The sequence below is a fragment of the Phyllobates terribilis genome, unplaced genomic scaffold (assembly GCF_046119375.1).
Source record: "Phyllobates terribilis strain yellow unplaced genomic scaffold, ASM4611937v1 Scaffold_13__5_contigs__length_258822181, whole genome shotgun sequence".
Taxonomy (NCBI): Eukaryota; Metazoa; Chordata; class Amphibia; order Anura; family Dendrobatidae; genus Phyllobates; species Phyllobates terribilis.
This window is the reverse complement of record NW_027362773.1, coordinates 113,403,755-113,418,397: the sequence shown is the minus strand read 5'-3', so window position 1 is coordinate 113,418,397 and position 14,643 is coordinate 113,403,755.

Here is a 14,643-nt window from a genome sequence, read left to right as displayed (position 1 = left end):
GGGGACAGGGGGGCTAGATGTTATACACCGGGGACAGTGGGGTCAGATGTTATACACCGGGGACAGTGGGGTCAGATGTTATACACTGGGGACAGTGGGGCCAGATGTTATACACCGGGGACAGTGGGGCCAGATGTTATACACCGGGGACAGTGGGGTCAAATGTTATACACCGGGGACAGTGGGGTCAGATGTTATACACCGGGGACAGTGGGGCCAGATGTTATACACCGGGGACAGTGGGGCTAGATGTTATACACCGGGGACAGTGGGGTCAGATGTTATACACCGGGGACAGTGGGGCCAGATGTTATACACCAGGGGCAATGGTGCTGGAGGTTATACACTGGGGGTTGAGGGTCCTGATGTTATACACCGGGGACAGTGGGGCCAGATGTTATACACCGGGAACCGTGGGGCCAGATGTTATACACCGGGGACAGTCGGGCTAGATGTTCTACACCGGGGACAGTGGGGTCAGATGTTATACACCGGGGACAGTGGGGTCAGATGTTATACACCGGGGACAGTGGGGCCAGATGTTATACACCAGGGGCAATGGTGCTGGAGGTTATACACTGGGGGTTGAGGGTCCTGATGTTATACACCGGGGACAGTGGGGCCAGATGTTATACACCGGGAACCGTGGGGCCAGATGTTATACACCGGGGACAGTGGGGCTAGATGTTATACACCGGGGACAGTGGGGTCAGGTGTTATACACCGGGGACAGTGGGGTCAGATGTTATACACCAGGGGCAATGGTGCTGGAGGTTATACACTGGAGGTTGAGGGTCCTGATGTTATACACCGGGGACAGTGGGGCCAGATGTTATACACCGGGAACCGTGGGGCCAGATGTTATACACCGGGGACAGTGGGGCTAGATGTTATTCACCGGGGACAGTGGGGTCAGATGTTATACACCGGGGACAGTGGGGTCAGATGTTATACACCGGGGACAGTGGGGCCAGATGTTATACACCGGGGACAGTGGGGCCAGATGTTATACACCGGGGACCGTGGGGCCAGATGTTATACACCGGGGACAGTGGGGCCAGATGTTATACACCGGGGACAGTGGGGTCAAATGTTATACACCGGGGACAGTGGGGTCAGATGTTATACACCGGGGACAGTGGGGCCAGATGTTATACACCGGGGACAGTGGGGCTAGATGTTATACACTGGGGACAGTGGGGTCAGATGTTATACACCGGGGACAGTGGGGCCAGATGTTATACACCAGGGGCAATGGTGCTGGAGGTTATACACTGGGGGTTGAGGGTCCTGATGTTATACACCGGGGACAGTGGGGCCAGATGTTATACACCGGGAACCGTGGGGCCAGATGTTATACACCGGGGATAGTGGGGCTAGATGTTATACACCGGGGACAGTGGGGTCAGATGTTATACACCGGGGACAGTGGGGTCAGATGTTATACACCGGGGACAGTGGGGCCAGATGTTATACACTGGGGGCAATGGTGCTGGAGGTTATACACTGGGGGTTGAGGGTCCTGATGTTATACACCGGGGACAGTGGGGCCAGATGTTTTACACCGGGAACCGTGGGGCCAGATGTTATACACCGGGGACAGTGGGGCTCGATGTTATACACCGGGGACAGTGGGGTCAGATGTTATACACCGGGGACAGTGGGGCCAGATGTTATACACCGGGGACCGTGGGGCCAGATGTTATACACCGGGGACAGTGGGGCCAGATGTTATACACCGGGGACTGTGGGGCCAGATGTTATACACCGGGGACAGTGGGGTCAGATGTTATACAGTGGGGTCAGATTTTATACACCGGGGACAGTGGGGCCAGATTTTATACATCGGGGACAGTGGAGTCAAATGTTATACACCGGGGACAGTGGGGTCAGATGTTATACACCGGGGACAGTGGGGCCAGATGTTATACACCGGGGACAGTGGGGCTAGATGTTATACACCGGGGACAGTGGGGTCAGATGTTATACACCGGGGACAGTGGGGCCAGATGTTATACACCAGGGGCAATGGTGCTGGAGGTTATACACTGGGGGTTGAGGGTCCTGATGTTATACACCGGGGCCAGTGGGGCCAGATGTTATACACCGGGAACCGTGGGGCCAGATGTTATACACCGGGGACAGTGGGGCTAGATGTTATACACCGGGGACAGTGGGGTCAGATGTTATACACCAGGGACAGTGGGGTCAGATGTTATACAATGGGGACAGTGGGGCCAGATGTTATACACCAGGGGCAATGGTGCTGGAGCTTATACACTGGGGGTTGAGGGTCCTGATGTTATACACCGGGGACAGTGGGGCCAGATGTTATACACCGGGAACCGTGGGGCCAGATGTTATACACCGGGGACAGTGGGACTAGATGTTATTCACCGGGGACAGTGGGGTCAGATGTTATACAACGGGGACAGTGGGGTCAGATGTTATACACCGGGGACCGTGTGGCCAGATGTTATACACCGGGGACAGTGGGGCCAGATGTTATACACCGGGGACCGTGGGGCCAGATGTTATACACCGGGGACAGTGGGGCCAGATGTTATACACCGGGGACAGTCGGGCCAGATGTTATACACCGGGGACAGTGGGGCCAGATGTTATACACCGGGGACCGTGGGGCCAGATGTTATACACCGGGGACAGTGGGGCCAGATGTTATACCCCGGGGAGAGTGGGGCCAGATGTTATACACCGGGGACCATGGGGCCAGATGTTATACCCCGGGGCCAGTGGGGCCAGATGTTATACACCGGGGACCGTGGGGCCAGATGTTATACACCGGGGACCGTGGGGCCAGATGTTATACACCAGGGACCGTGGGGCCAGATGTTATACACCGGGGACAATGGGGCCAGATGTTATACACCGGGGACAATGGGGCCAGATGTTATACACCGGGGACAGTGGGGCCAGATGTTATACAACGGGGACAGTTGGGCCAGATGTTATACACAGGGGAGAGTGGGGCCAGATGTTATACACCGGGGACCGTGGGGCCAGATGTTATACACCGGGGACAGTGGGGCCAGATGTTATACACCGGGGACAGTGGGGCCAGATGTTATACACCGGGGCCAGATGTTATACACCAGGGGCAATGGTGCTGGAGGTTATACACTGGGGGTTGAGGGTCCTGGTGTTATACACCGGGGCCAGTGGGGCCAGATGTTATACACCGGGGACCGTAGGGCCAGATGTTATACACCGGGGACAGTGGGGCTAGATGTTATACACCGGGGACAGTGGGGTCAGATGTTATACACCGGGGACAGTGGGGTCAGATGTTATACACTGGGGACAGTGGGGCCAGATGTTATACACCGGGGACAGTGGGGCCAGATGTTATACACCGGGGACAGTGGGGTCAAAAGTTATACACCGGGGACAGTGGGGTCAGATGTTATACACCGGGGACAGTGGGGCCAGATGTTATACACCGGGGACAGTGGGGCTAGATGTTATACACCGGGGACAGTGGGGTCAGATGTTATACACCGGGGACAGTGGGGCCAGATGTTATACACCAGGGGCAATGGTGCTGGAGGTTATACACTGGGGGTTGAGGGTCCTGATGTTATACACCGGGGACAGTGGGGCCAGATGTTATACACCGGGAACCGTGGGGCCAGATGTTATACACCGGGGACAGTCGGGCTAGATGTTATACACCGGGGACAGTGGGGTCAGATGTTATACACCGGGGACAGTGGGGTCAGATGTTATACACCGGGGACAGTGGGGCCAGATGTTATACACCAGGGGCAATGGTGCTGGAGGTTATACACTGGGGGTTGAGGGTCCTGATGTTATACACCGGGGACAGTGGGGCCAGATGTTATACACCGGGAACCGTGGGGCCAGATGTTATACACCGGGGACAGTGGGGCTAGATGTTATACACCGGGGACAGTGGGGTCAGATGTTATACACCGGGGACAGTGGGGTCAGATGTTATACACCGGGGACAGTGGGGCCAGATGTTATACACCAGGGGCAATGGTGCTGGAGGTTATACACTGGGGGTTGAGGGTCCTGATGTTATACACCAGGGACAGTGGGGCCAGATGTTATACACCGGGAACCGTGGGGCCAGATGTTATACACCGGGGACAGTGGGTCTCGATGTTATTCACCGGGGACAGTGGGGTCAGATGTTATACACCGGGGACAGTGGGGTCAGATGTTATACACCGGGGACAGTGGGGCCAGATGTTATACACCGGGGACAGTGGGGCCAGATGTTATACACCGGGGACCGTGGGGCCAGATGCTATACACCGGGGACAGTGGGGCCAGATGTTATACACCGGGGACAGTGGGGTCAAATGTTATACACCGGGGACAGTGGGGTCAGATGTTATACACCGGGGACAGTGGGGCCAGATGTTATACACCGGGGACAGTGGGGCTAGATGTTATACACCGGGGACAGTGGGGTCAGATGTTATACACCGGGGACAGTGGGGACAGATGTTATACACCAGGGGCAATGGTGCTGGAGGTTATACACTGGGGGTTGAGGGTCCTGATGTTATACACCGGGGACAGTGGGGCCAGATGTTATACACCGGGAACCGTGGGGCCAGATGTTATAAACCGGGGACAGTGGGGCTAGATGTTATACACCGGGGACAGTGGGGTCAGATGTTATACACCGGGGACAGTGGGGTCAGATGTTATACACCGGGGACAGTGGGGCCAGATGTTATACACCGGGGGAAATGGTGCTGGAGGTTATACACTGGGGGTTGAGGGTCCTGATGTTATACACCGGGGACAGTGGGGCCAGATGTTTTACACCGGGAACCGTGGGGCCAGATGTTATACACCGGGGCCAGTGGGGCCAGATGTTATACACCGGGGACAGTCGGGCCAGATGTTATACACCGGGGACAGTGGGGCCAGATGTTATACACCGGGGACCGTGGGGCCAGATGTTATACACCGGGGACAGTGGGGCCAGATGTTATACACCGGGGACCGTGGGGCCAGATGTTATACCCCGGGGCCAGTGGGGCCAGATGTTATACACCGGGGACCGTGGGGCCAGATGTTATACCCCGGGGCCAGATGTTATACACCGGGGACCGTGGGGCCAGATGTTATACACCAGGGACCGTGGGGCCAGATGTTATACACCGGGGACAATGGGGCCAGATGTTATACACCGGGGACAGTGGGGCCAGATGTTATACACCGGGGACAGTGGGGCCAGATGTTATACAACGGGGACAGTTGGGCCAGATGTTATACACAGGGGACAGTGGGGCCAGATGTTATACACCGGGGACCGTGGGGCCAGATGTTATACACCGGGGACAGTGGGGCCAGATGTTATACACCGGGGACAGTGGGGCCAGATGTTATACACCGGGGCCAGATGTTATACACCAGGGGCAATGGTGCTGGAGGTTATACACTGGGGGTTGAGGGTCCTGGTGTTATACACCGGGGCCAGTGGGGCCAGATGTTATACACCGGGGACCGTAGGGCCAGATGTTATACACCGGGGACAGTGGGGCTAGATGTTATACACCGGGGACAGTGGGGTCAGATGTTATACACCGGGGACAGTGGGGTCAGATGTTATACACTGGGGACAGTGGGGCCAGATGTTATACACCGGGGACAGTGGGGCCAGATGTTATACACCGGGGACAGTGGGGTCAAATGTTATACACCGGGGACAGTGGGGTCAGATGTTATACACCGGGGACAGTGGGGCCAGATGTTATACACCGGGGACAGTGGGGCTAGATGTTATACACCGGGGACAGTGGGGTCAGATGTTATACACCAGGGACAGTGGGGCCAGATGTTATACACCAGGGGCAATGGTGCTGGAGGTTATACACTGGGGGTTGAGGGTCCTGATGTTATACACCGGGGACAGTGGGGCCAGATGTTATACACCGGGAACCGTGGGGCCAGATGTTATACACCGGGGACAGTCGGGCTAGATGTTATACACCGGGGACAGTGGGGTCAGATGTTATACACCGGGGACAGTGGGGTCAGATGTTATACACCGGGGACAGTGGGGCCAGATGTTATACACCAGGGGCAATGGTGCTGGAGGTTATACACTGGGGGTTGAGGGTCCTGATGTTATACACCGGGGACAGTGGGGCCAGATGTTATACACCGGGAACCGTGGGGCCAGACGTTATACACCGGGATCAGTGGGGCTAGATGTTATACACCGGGGACAGTGGGGTCAGATGTTATACACCGGGGACAGTGGGGTCAGATGTTATACACCGGGGACAGTGGGGCCAGATGTTATACACCAGGGGCAATGGTGCTGGAGGTTATACACTGGGGGTTGAGGGTCCTGATGTTATACACCGGGGACAGTGGGGCCAGATGTTATACACCGGGAACCGTGGGGCCAGATGTTATACACCGGGGACAGTGGGGCTAGATGTTATTCACCGGGGACAGTGGGGTCAGATGTTATACACCGGGGACAGTGGGGGCAGATGTTATACACCGGGGACAGTGGGGCCAGATGTTATACACCGGGGACAGTGGGGCCAGATGTTATACACCGGGGACCGTGGGGCCAGATGCTATACACCGGGGACAGTGGGGCCAGATGTTATACACCGGGGACAGTGGGGTCAAATGTTATACACCGGGGACAGTGGGGTCAGATGTTATACACCGGGGACAGTGGGGCCAGATGTTATACACCGGGGACAGTGGGGCTAGATGTTATACACCGGGGACAGTGGGGTCAGATGTTATACACCGGGGACAGTGGGGACAGATGTTATACACCAGGGGCAATGGTGCTGGAGGTTATACACTGGGGGTTGAGGGTCCTGATGTTATACACCGGGGACAGTGGGGCCAGATGTTATACACCGGGAACCGTGGGGCCAGATGTTATAAACCGGGGACAGTGGGGCTAGATGTTATACACCGGGGACAGTGGGGTCAGATGTTATACACCGGGGACAGTGGGGTCAGATGTTATACACCGGGGACAGTGGGGCCAGATGTTATACACCGGGGGCAATGGTGCTGGAGGTTATACACTGGGGGTTGAGGGTCCTGATGTTATACACCGGGGACAGTGGGGCCAGATGTTTTACACCGGGAACCGTGGGGCCAGATGTTATACACCGGGGACAGTGGGGCTCGATGTTATACACCGGGGACAGTGGGGTCAGATGTTATACACCGGGGACAGTGGGGTCAGATGTTATACACCGGGGACAGTGGGGCCAGATGTTATACACCGGGGACCGTGGGGCCAGATGTTATACACCGGGGACAGTGGGGCCAGATGTTATACACCGGGGACTGTGGGGCCAGATGTTATACACCGGGGACATTGGGGTCAGATGTTATACAGTGGGGTCAGATTTTATACACCGGGGACAGTGGGGCCAGATTTTATACATCGGGGACAGTGGAGTCAAATGTTATACACCGGGGACAGTGGGGTCAGATGTTATACACCGGGGACAGTGGGGCCAGATGTTATACACCGGGGACAGTGGGGCTAGATGTTATACACCGGGGACAGTGGGGTCAGATGTTATACACCAGGGGCAATGGTGCTGGAGGTTATACACTGGGGGTTGAGGGTCCTGATGTTATACACCGGGGCCAGTGGGGCCAGATGTTATACACCGGGAACCGTGGGGCCAGATGTTATACACCGGGGACAGTGGGGCTAGATGTTATACACCGGGGACAGTGGGGTCAGATGTTATACACCGGGGACAGTGGGGTCAGATGTTATACAATGGGGACAGTGGGGCCAGATGTTATACACCAGGGGCAATGGTGCTGGAGGTTATACACTGGGGGTTGAGGGTCCTGATGTTATACACCGGGGACAGTGGGGCCAGATGTTATACACCGGGAACCGTGGGGCCAGATGTTATACACCGGGGACAGTGGGACTAGATGTTATTCACCGGGGACAGTGGGGTCAGATGTTATACAACGGGGACAGTGGGGTCAGATGTTATACACCGGGGACCGTGTGGCCAGATTTTATACACCGGGGACAGTGGGGCCAGATGTTATACACCGGGGACCGTGGGGCCAGATGTTATACACCGGGGACAGTGGGGCCAGATGTTATACACCGGGGACAGTCGGGCCAGATGTTATACACCGGGGACAGTGGGGCCAGATGTTATACACCGGGGACCGTGGGGCCAGATGTTATACACCGGGGACAGTGGGGCCAGATGTTATACACCGGGGACCGTGGGGCCAGATGTTATACCCCGGGGCCAGTGGGGCCAGATGTTATACACCGGGGACCGTGGGGCCAGATGTTATACACCGGGGCCAGTGGGGCCAGATGTTATACACCGGGGACAGTGGGGCCAGATGTTATACACCGGGGACAGTGGGGCCAGATGTTATACACCGGGGACCGTGGGGACAGATGTTATACACCGGGGACAGTGGGGTCAGATGTTATACACCGGGGACAGTGGGGTCAGATGTTATACACCGGGGACCGTGGGGCCAGATGTTATACACCGGGGACCGTGGGGCCAGATGTTATACACTGGGGACAGTGGGGCCAGATGTTATACACCGGGGACAGTCGGGCCAGATGTTATACACCGGGGACAGTGGGGCCAGATGTTATACACCGGGGACAATGGGGTCAGATGTTATACACCGGGGACAGTGGGGTCAGATGTTATACACCGGGGACCGTGGGGCCAGATGTTATACACCGGGGACCGTGGGGCCAGATGTTATACACCGGGGACAGTCGGGCCAGATGTTATACACCGGGGACAGTGGGGCCAGATGTTATACACCGGGGACAGTGGGGCCAGATGTTATACACCGGGGACCGTGGGGCCAGATGTTATACACCGGGGACAGTGGGGCCAGATGTTATACACCGGGGACCGTGGGGCCAGATGTTATACCCCGGGGCCAGTGGGGCCAGATGTTATACACCGGGGACCGTGGGGCCAGATGTTATACACCGGGGCCAGTGGGGCCAGATGTTATACACCGGGGACAGTGGGGCCAGATGTTATACACCGGGGACAGTGGGGCCAGATGTTATACACCGGGGACCGTGGGGCCAGATGTTATACACAGGGGACAGTGGGGTCAGATGTTATACACCGGGGACAGTGGGGTCAGATGTTATACACCGGGGACCGTGGGGCCAGATGTTATACACCGGGGACCGTGGGGCCAGATGTTATACACCGGGGACAGTGGGGCCAGATGTTATACACCGGGGACAGTCGGGCCAGATGTTATACACCGAGGACAGTGGGGCCAGATGTTATACACCGGGAACCGTGGGGCCAGATGTTATACACCGGGGACCGTGGGGCCAGATGTTATACACCGGGGACCGTGGGGCCAGATGTTATACACCGGGGACCGTGGGGCCAGATGTTGTACACCAGGGACCGTGGGGCCAGTTGTTATACACCGGGGACAATGGGGCCAGATGTTATACACCGGGGACAGTGGGGCCAGATGTTATACACCGGGGACAGTGGGGCCAGATGTTATTCAATGGGGACAGTTGGGCCAGATGTTATACACAGGGGACAGTGGGGCCAGATGTTATACACCGGGGACCGTGGGGCCAGATGTTATACACCGGGGACAGTGGGGCCAGATGTTATACACCGGGGACAGTGGGGCCAGATGTTATACACCGGGGCCAGATGTTATACACCAGGGGCAATGGTGCTGGAGCTTATACACTGGGGGTTGAGGGTCCTGATGTTATACACCGGGGACAGTGGGGCCAGATGTTATACACCGGGGACCGTGGGGCCAGATGTTATACACCGGGGACAGTGGGGCTAGATGTTATACACCGGGCACAGTGGGGTCAGATGTTATACACCGGGGACAGTGGGGTCAGATGTTATACACTGGGGACAGTGGGGCCAGATGTTATACACCGGGGACAGTGTGGTCAAATGTTATACACCGGGGACAGTGGGGTCAGATGTTATACACCGGGGACAGTGGGGCCAGATGTTATACACCGGGGACAGTGGGGTCAGATGTTATACACCGGGGACAGTGGGGCCAGATGTTATACACCGGGGGCAATGGTGCTGGAGGTTATACACTGGGGGTTGAGGGTCCTGATGTTATACACCGGGGACAGTGGGGCCAGATGTTTTACACCGGGAACCGTGGGGCCAGATGTTATACACCGGGGACAGTGGGGCTCGATGTTATACACCGGGGACAGTGGGGTCAGATGTTATACCCCGGGACAGTGGGGTCAGATGTTATACACCGGGGACAGTGGGGCCAGATGTTATACACCGGGGACCGTGGGGCCAGATGTTATACACCGGGGACAGTGGGGCCAGATGTTATACACCGGGGACTGTGGGGCCAGATGTTATACACCGGGGACAGTGGGGTCAGATGTTATACAGTGGGGTCAGATGTTATACACCGGGGACAGTGGGGCCAGATTTTATACATCGGGGACAGTGGAGTCAAATGTTATACACCGGGGACAGTGGGGTCAGATGTTATACACCGGGGACAGTGGGGCCAGATGTTATACACCGGGGACAGTGGGGCTAGATGTTATACACCGGGGACAGTGGGGTCAGATGTTATACACCAGGGGCAATGGTGCTGGAGGTTATACACTGGGGGTTGAGGGTCCTGATGTTATACACCGGGGCCAGTGGGGCCAGATGTTATACACCGGGAACCGTGGGGCCAGATGTTATACACCGGGGACATTGGGGCTAGATGTTATACACCGGGGACAGTGGGGTCAGATGTTATACACCGGGGACAGTGGGGTCAGATGTTATACAATGGGGACAGTGGGGCCAGATGTTATACACCAGGGGCAATGGTGCTGGAGGTTATACACTGGGGGTTGAGGGTCCTGATGTTATACACCGGGGACAGTGGGGCCAGATGTTATACACCGGGAACCGTGGGGCCAGATGTTATACACCGGGGACAGTGGGACTAGATGTTATTCACCGGGGACAGTGGGGTCAGATGTTATACAACGGGGACAGTGGGGTCAGATGTTATACACCGGGGACCGTGTGGCCAGATTTTATACACCGGGGACAGTGGGGCCAGATGTTATACACCGGGGACCGTGGGGCCAGATGTTATACACCGGGGACAGTGGGGCCAGATGTTATACACCGGGGACAGTCGGGCCAGATGTTATACACCGGGAACAGTGGGGCCAGATGTTATACACCGGGGACCGTGGGGCCAGATGTTATACACCGGGGACAGTGGGGCCAGATGTTATACACCGGGGACCGTGGGGCCAGATGTTATACCCCGGGGCCAGTGGGGCCAGATGTTATACACCGGGGACCGTGGGGCCAGATGTTATACACCGGGGCCAGTGGGGCCAGATGTTATACACCGGGGACAGTGGGGACAGATGTTATACACCGGGGACAGTGGGGCCAGATGTTATACACCGGGGACCGTGGGGACAGATGTTATACACCGGGGACAGTGGGGTCAGATGTTATACACCGGGGACAGTGGGGTCAGATGTTATACACCGGGGACCGTGGGGCCAGATGTTATACACCGGGGACCGTGGGGCCAGATGTTATACACTGGGGACAGTGGGGCCAGATGTTATACACCGGGGACAGTCGGGCCAGATGTTATACACCGGGGACAGTGGGGCCAGATGTTATACACCGGGGACAGTGGGGTCAGATGTTATACACCGGGGTCAGATGTTATACACCGGGGACCGTGGGGCCAGATGTTATACACCGGGGACCGTGGGGCCAGATGTTATACACCGGGGACAGTCGGGCCAGATGTTATACACCGGGGACAGTGGGGCCAGATGTTATACACCGGGGACCGTGGGGCCAGATGTTATACACCGGGGACCGTGGGGCCAGATGTTATACACCGGGGACAGTGGGGCCAGATGTTATACACCGGGGACCGTGGGGCCAGATGTTATACCCCGGGGCCAGTGGGGCCAGATGTTATACACCGGGGACCGTGGGGCCAGATGTTATACACCGGGGCCAGTGGGGCCAGATGTTATACACCGGGGACAGTGGGGCCAGATGTTATACACCGGGGACAGTGGGGCCAGATGTTATACACCGGGGACCGTGGGGCCAGATGTTATACACAGGGGACAGTGGGGTCAGATGTTATACACCGGGGACAGTGGGGTCAGATGTTATACACCGGGGACCGTGGGGCCAGATGTTATACACCGGGGACCGTGGGGCCAGATGTTATACACCGGGGACAGTGGGGCCAGATGTTATACACCGGGGACAGTCGGGCCAGATGTTATACACCGAGGACAGTGGGGCCAGATGTTATACACCGGGGACCGTGGGGCCAGATGTTATACACCGGGGACCGTGGGGCCAGATGTTATACACCGGGGACCGTGGGGCCAGATGTTATACACCGGGGACCGTGGGGCCAGATGTTGTACACCAGGGACCGTGGGGCCAGATGTTATACACCGGGGACAATGGGGCCAGATGTTATACACCGGGGACAGTGGGGCCAGATGTTATACACAAGGGACAGTGGGGCCAGATGTTATTCAATGGGGACAGTTGGGCCAGATGTTATACACAGGGGACAGTGGGGCCAGATGTTATACACCGGGGACCGTGGGGCCAGATGTTATACACCGGGGACAGTGGGGCCAGATGTTATACACCGGGGACAGTGGGGCCAGATGTTATACACCGGGGCCAGATGTTATACACCAGGGGCAATGGTGCTGGAGCTTATACACTGGGGGTTGAGGGTCCTGATGTTATACACCGGGGACAGTGGGGCCAGATGTTATACACCGGGGACCGTGGGGCCAGATGTTATACACCGGGGACAGTGGGGCTAGATGTTATACACCGGGCACAGTGGGGTCAGATGTTATACACCGGGGACAGTGGGGTCAGATGTTATACACTGGGGACAGTGGGGCCAGATGTTATACACCGGGGACCGTGGGGCCAGATGTTATACACCGGGGACAGTGTGGTCAAATGTTATACACCGGGGACAGTGGGGTCAGATGTTATACACCGGGGACAGTGGGGCCAGATGTTATACACCGGGGACAGTGGGGCTAGATGTTATACACCGGGGACAGTGGGGTCAGATGTTATACACCGGGGACAGTGGGGCCAGATGTTATACACCAGGGGCAATGGTGCTGGAGGTTATACACTGGGGGTTGAGGGTCCTGATGTTATACACCGGGGACAGTGGGGCCAGATGTCATACACCGGGAACCGTGGGGCCAGATGTTATACACCGGGGACAGTGGGGCTAGATGTTATACACCGGGGACAGTGGGGTCAGATGTTATACACCGGGGACAGTGGGGTCAGATGTTATACACCGGGGACAGTGGGGCCAGATGTTATACACCAGGGGCAATGGTGCTGGAGGTTATACACTGGGGGTTGAGGGTCCTGATGTTATACACCGGGGACAGTGGGGCCAGATGTTATACACCGGCAACCGTGGGGCCAGATGTTATACACCGGGGACAGTGGGGCTAGATGTTATACACCGGGGACAGTGGGGTCAGATGTTATACACCGGGGACAGTGGGGTCAGATGTTATACACCGGGGACAGTGGGGCCAGATGTTATACACCAGGGGCAATGGTGCTGGAGGTTATACACTGGGGGTTGAGGGTCCTGATGTTATACACCGGGGACAGTGGGGCCAGATGTTATACACCGGGAACCGTGGGGCCAGATGTTATACACCGGGGACAGTGGGGCTAGATGTTATTCACCGGGGACAGTGGGGTCAGATGTTATACACCGGGGACAGTGGGGTCAGATGTTATACACCGGGGACAGTGGGGCCAGATGTTATACACCGGGGACAGTGGGGCCAGATGTTATACACCGGGGACCGTGGGGCCAGATGTTATACACCGGGGACAGTGGGGCCAGATGTTATACACCGGGGACAGTCGGGCCAGATGTTATACACCGGAGACAGTGGGGCCAGATGTTATACACCGGGGACCGTGGGGCCAGATGTTATACACCGGGGACAGTGGGGCCAGATGTTATACACCGGGGACCGTGGGGCCAGATGTTATACACCGGGCCAGTGGGGCCAGATGTTATACACCGGGGACCGTGGGGCCAGATGTTATACACCGGGGCCAGTGGGGCCAGATGTTATACACCGGAGACAGTGGGGCCAGATGTTATACACCAGGGACCGTGGGGCCAGATGTTATACACCGGGGCGGGGACCGTGGGGCCAGATGTTATACACCGGGGCCAGTGGGGCCAGATGTTATACACCGGGGACAGTGGGGCCAGATGTTATACACCGGGGACCGTGGGGCCAGATGTTATACACCGGGGACAGTGGGGTCAGATGTTATACACCGGGGACAGTGGGGTCAGATGTTATACACCGGGGACCGTGGGGCCAGATGTTATACACCGGGGACAGTGGGGCCAGATGTTATACACCGGGGACAGTCGGGCCAGATGTTATACACCGGGGACAGTGGGGACAGATGTTATACACCGGGGACCGTGGGGCCAGATGTTATACACCGGGGACAGTGGGGACAGATGTTATACACTGGGGACCGTGGGGCCAGA